The sequence below is a fragment of the Ictidomys tridecemlineatus genome, chromosome 5 (genome assembly GCF_052094955.1).
Source record: "Ictidomys tridecemlineatus isolate mIctTri1 chromosome 5, mIctTri1.hap1, whole genome shotgun sequence".
NCBI lineage: Eukaryota > Metazoa > Chordata > Mammalia > Rodentia > Sciuridae > Ictidomys > Ictidomys tridecemlineatus.
In genome coordinates, this window is record NC_135481.1 from 191133093 (window position 1) to 191138909 (window position 5817).

General features: G+C 49.1%; 1 long non-coding RNA gene across 1 annotated transcript; it reads right to left on the reverse strand.

Annotated features, from left to right (window-relative positions):
• Window positions 1-292: 292 nt before the first annotated feature.
• Window positions 293-4233, reverse strand: LOC144378165 (uncharacterized). The gene is made up of 2 exons (XR_013439782.1): window positions 2113-4233; window positions 293-2004 (listed from the first exon to the last, which is right to left on the reverse strand). It is a non-coding gene; the product is annotated as an uncharacterized LOC144378165 (long non-coding RNA).
• Window positions 4234-5817: the final 1584 nt, after the last annotated feature.

A 5817-nucleotide genomic window follows, 5' to 3' on the forward strand; every position in this document is an offset into this window, starting at 1 on the left:
AAGCCTGGCCTTGAATCTGTCATTTCCAAAATCAAAATGCTGACATGTGAGATCATGCTTCATCAACTTTCAAGGCTTGAATGGGGACATTCAGCCCGATTTGCTTTCCATTTTTCTTAAAATATATGCTTAACTCCTAGGAATGCACTTTCCAGAGATATGCCCTCCCACGATATAGCACACTCATCCTTGGGAGACGAGAGACATGAGTTTGTTCATTAAAGGAATATTTTTTTTTTTAAAGAGAGAGTGAGAGAGAAGAGAGAGAGAGAGAGAGAGAGAGAGAGAGAGAGAGTTTTTAATATTTTATTTTATTTTTTTTAGTTCTCGGCGGACACAACATCTTTGTTGGTATGTGGTGCTGAGGATCGAACCTGGGCCGCACGCATGCCAGGCGAGCGCGCTACCACTTGAGCCACATCCCCAGCCCTAAAGGAATATTATGTAGTAATAAAAAAGAAAGAGAATGAGGAAGTACTTCACAGATATGAAGCAACCTTCAAAATAAAAATAAACAAATTGTACACAACAAACACCACAGAGATTGCATCTATGTTCATGGAATAACTCTGGAGATATATTCAAGAAACTGAGGTTTTTTCCTCCAGGGAGGGCAGCAGGGTCACTTTGGACAAGGTTTGGAGGGAGAGTCAAGAGTCTTTTGTACCTTATGAGTATAGTGTCATGGCAAGTATTAATTTTTTGGAAAGTGTGGGTACTGGGGATGGAACCCAGGAGCTCTACCACTGAGCCACATCCCCAGACTTTTTTATTTTTAATTTGAGACAGGGTCTCACTAAGCTGCTTAGGGCCTTGCCAAATTGCTGAGGCTAGTCTCAAACTTGCAATCCTCCTGCCTCAAGCGCCTGAGTCACTGGGATTACAGGTGCATGCCCCTGTGTCCAGCTTCAGTTCATTTTTGCTGCATAGAAAATCCAACTGGATGTGGTGGCACACGCCTATAATCAGTGGCTCAGGGGGCTGAGGCAGGAGGATCTCAAGTTGAAAGCCAGCCTCAGCAATTTAGGAAGTGCTAAGCAACTTAGCAGGAACCTGCCTCAAAATCTTAAAAAATAAATAAATAAAAAGGGCTGGGGATGTGGTTAAGCACCCCTGGGTTCAATTCCAATATTTTTATAAAATCCAATTTATCCTGCCAGAACTTCTGGTAGCCTCTGAGAATTTTTAAGTATACCTAAATCATTTTTGTTAAAGAACAATTAACGCCAGGAGGATCATGAGTTCAAAGCCAGATTCAGCAACTTAGCAAGGCCCTAAGCAACTCAGTGAGACCCTGTCTCTAAATAAAATATAAACTAGGGCTGGGGATGTAGCTCAGTGGCCCAATGCCCCTGAATTCAATCCTTGGTACCCCACCACCACCACCAAAAAAAAAAAAAAGGAGAAGAAGAACATGCAAGCCAAACTTGTGAAGAGCTTCATCATTTGTAAGACTCCATGTAAAGTGAAAACCTGAGACCCTGGTTCCAAATTGTTAAGAGTTTTAGGACATCGGCAACAAGAATTAAACCAAGCACAGGTCCTTCTGAGTGCAGGCCCTGCTCCTCCGTTCAGGTTGTGCACCCCTGAAGCCCACCTCGCCCACGAAGGCCAGACTGAGAACTCAGCTACCTGCTTCCCCTTTTTTGTTTTACACCGTAAGCTCCCCAAGAGAAGGGGCTGTTCCCTGAAAAGCTTCCATCTCCCTTGCGCCTGGTCAGGGCTCAAGGACCAGAGGCGACAGAGGTCCCTGTATCGGATGGATGAGAAGCATCAGAGAGCTCCGCAGAAGCAACAGGAAGAGCAAACAAACAGCGGACCCTTTGTGGGGCAGGGTTTAAGTGGGCCAAGAGGCACAGAGAACGCTGAGCGGTACAGTGTCTGTGTCTTCACTCCTTTGGCCTCCGGGAGACAGGGACCATCATGCTGCCCGTCTTACAGATGAGGAAGCCGGGGGACAGGGGATCACACAGCTGGCCTTACTGGAGTCAGGACTTTCCACAGCTGGAAAAATTAAAACCAAAATGTCTGAACGTTGTCAAATGTGCCCAGGGACAAATCACCCCATGGAGAGCCACTGTCTCAAGGTGACCTGCCCCTCTTGCTCCTCACCTCCTGCAACCTGGATGCCTGGTTTGGTGTACCGGGATGCACCCCTGGCTTCCTGCAAAGCCTCCCAGAGCCAGCTCTGTAGAACTATCCCTTGTTGGTGGCGGCCTTGCATCCACGCTCATGACGCGCCACTTTGCTTTTTTTACACTTTATGACTTTGTTGTTGTCACTGCGAGTTCAGCTGCTTTATTCTAGAAATGAGGAGCTGGAGGACGGAGGAGGCAAGCCGGAGTTCTCTGGTGCAGCATCGGGATGAGCGGTGGCCTGGACCAGCAGACACCAGGCCAACGGTCTGCGTTTTACTTTAACCGGAGGCGAGCTAGTGTATGTGGTTGGTTTTGAAACGGGATTGTCGCACGCCATGCACCCTGCTAGCTGAAGCCTTGCTCACCTCGGTGAACAGGAGTGAGTCAGAGCTGGCTCTGGACCTCGGGGATCAGGGTCAGGCCAAGTCCTCAGAAGGGCAAGGGCATAACCAGTGACTCACCAGCTGACTGTCCCACGGTCCCACACGCTGCGAAGGTGCCAAGCTCACGTTCTGGCATCGGCTGCAGGTGCACACGCCCCCAGTGTCTCTCAGAGGGCTCTGGGGCACTTGCCTGCTTGTTCCTAAATCTTGCCCCCAGTTGTCACTCAGGGCGAATAAAAGGTAGGCAAGGAGAGGTACTGCAGGCGTCCGTGCAGTCAGTCATTCAGCCCGTTTTTAGTGAGCAACGACTGTTTGCCAGGCACTTGAAGACAGCCACAGCCCAGTCCCTGCTCTCCTGGAAGTGTCCAGGTAGTACCTGCGGACAGTTAGTAAACCAATCAGCATCTAGGACAGTTAGTAAACCAATCAGCATCTAGGATGACGAGGTGCTGACCGTCCTGAAGAACACAGTGGAGTCCAGGGCTGAGGCTGCCAGAGGGGGCTCCTTTTAACAGGGAGGATGGAGAAGTCCTCTCTGAGAGGAGGTGCTTGTCACTGTTCCAGAACCTGCACCGACGATGCTGCAAGTAGGAAATCATTCCAGGAGTCTTCTGAAAGGGGAAGTGAATCAAGCAGGCATCTGTACACCAGGGATCACAGCAGCCAAGAGGCCTGTCACTGATGAACGGGCACAGAGTGGGTTACAGGTGCCATGGACATGACCCAGCCAACAGAGGAGGGCCATCCTGAGCTGCTGCGACCTAGATGAACCTTGCAGATATCCCACCAAGCAAAACAAGCCAGATACTGTCGGGTTCCACCTCTGAGGCACTTGGAGTAATCAGGTTCCTAGAGGGAGAAGCAGAAGGGCTGGGGAGCGAGGATGGGGGGCTCTGGGTAACCGTCTGCAGATTGGCTCGGTTTGAGTGTGTTCAACGCGCTGAACCACGCTTAAAAAAAAGGATAGTGAGTAAGTTCATGTGTATTTTACCAAAAATCTAAAACATTTAGCTAAAAAGCAAAACAAGGCGGGTGGGGGAAGGGCAGGGAAGGAGCTGCATCTGTTTAGCAATACTCAGGACTGTCACGTGCTAAGCCCTCTCCACACATGATCTCACTCATCCTTCGCCACGTCCCTGGTGCTGGATGGCATCCCTGTTTACAGAGGAGCCACTGACACGCAGGACGTGGGAGCACGGCGGCTCTCAGGGTGCGAGGGTCACAGCTGGCTTCAGCCCTGTTCCACTCCCTCTGCCCACACAGGTCCACCTACCGCCCCAGCCCCCACGCCACCTCTTGTGCAGCTCGCACCAGAGCTGGCTGTCAAATGTCCCGGCCTTCAGAGAGCCCACTGCGTAGAATGCATCCAGGAAAAGATGAGCCTGTTGGCATCCTGAAAGCCCAATGGTGTCACTTCCGTTTTGAAAACCCATCGTGTCCCTCGTTTTGTGGAATCACAAACACATCCAGGTGCTTTCCCGGGCCCCGGAGACGGTTAGACACATAAGGAAGCCCATCCCAGGGTACAAGCAGGCAGCACCCGCCCTGTGTCCAGTGCGGCACAGACATCCGCACGGCATGTGAGGGAAGCCCACGGGGTCCCTGGGAAACACATGTGGAGCTGATCCCAACAAGCCAGAAAGCTCTCGCTCCCCAGAAAATGTCAGTCAACACCGAGCGTCAGTGAGAAGGGTTAATCAGAACCTGGACTTGCAGCCTCTGACTTGCTCTCACTTCCCCACCCTCCATCCTTCCCACTGGTCAGTTTCCTGGGAAACATCCACATGTTGAGAACAAAAATACCAATAACATGTCATTAGAATGACATCAACATGACAAGAACATTTTGTTAAAATAACTTCAAGTCCTAAAGCACATATGAAAATTATTTTTAAATGAGATTGATTCCACATTAGGGAGGCCCTAAGGAGATGGGTGTGTGTGTATGTGTGTGTGTGTGTGTGTGTGTGTGTTTAAAACAAAATATATATATATATATATATATATATATATATATTTAATTTCTCAGGATGCTTATCCCTTGGATCTGAACAGTGGTTGAGGTTTAATATTAACTTTGGAACAACTGAAGTCAATTCTGTTACTTGGAAAAAGTTAGCAGAGCCTCTGGGATTTTATCGTGGAGACAGAGATCATGGGTGTAGCAAAAGCTGGTTTTTAACATTCTCCAAGAAAGAAGAAGAGGAGGGCTCTGTTCCAAGAGATTGGGGTTCCCTCTGTCTTGAGTCAAAGCAGGGCGTGTGTGCTGGAAGCCCCGGCTGGCCCTGGAGAGCTCATGTTATAAATCTCCTTCCCAATTCATCTTCTCGGGCATCAGGCTGCAACTCTGCAGTCGCATTTAGTGGGAATATTTACACCAGGGAAATTGTCAAAAAGGACCGAGGCTCCCCCTCCCACGCCCCCTGGGCTGTTCAGGTTTACCGGCCTGCCACTGGGCCGGGAGGTTCACCGGGGCTCTTATTAGAAAGTTTCAGCTTGGCCCGGAGATCCTGAAATAGACCCTGTTCATGTGAACTGCTGCTCTGTGGTTAGAAACGATGTTCCTGTCATTTATGGTACAAGGTGGAGCCCTTTTCTCTTGTTTGAAAATGCACTGATAGGATGTTACCGGCCCCAAATGTGACTTATCACAGCTTGTTTAAGGAGGGGAGTTTGTAAAAGAGGAAAGAGTCCTGGCAAGAAGGGATTAAACCTCACGCAAGCACATTCTTACAGCAGACTGCTTCAGCTGGGAGGGAGGTCTCGCCACAGCAGAGGGGTTTGGAGGAAAATAACAGATGGCTTCTCAGAACTGGTAGACCGGGGTGCTCAGGTCCTGGACTTGAGTGCTGCCCATGTCCCCAGAGCAGAGGCGGGGCCAAGCCTTCTTTTTCAGGAAATCGTGCTCACCACATATTTTGGTTCCATGGAGAGAGAGAGAAAGCACATTTTACCCCATCTCTTAAGTAGAATATGTAAGATTCCTGAAATATTTTGAATTTCCTAAAGAATGTTATCCTGGATTGATTATGTGGCTGAGTCAGAACCCCAGGAAAGTCACATACGTGGTGGAATCAAGTGTTGCATATTTAACATAGTCAGGACCACACCTGCTTAGACTTGAGGTCCCAGGAGGGAAACTGACCTACCCATTGCCATCTGGCGAAGGAATTTGAAAATTCAAGAAAACACGCCCCCGGGGGAAAGAGATGTATCAACGAGGCTTGCCTAATATGGTCTAGCATGAATTGTGTGCCATTATTCATGTGTGTTCTCAGACACTCAAACAAAAGGAC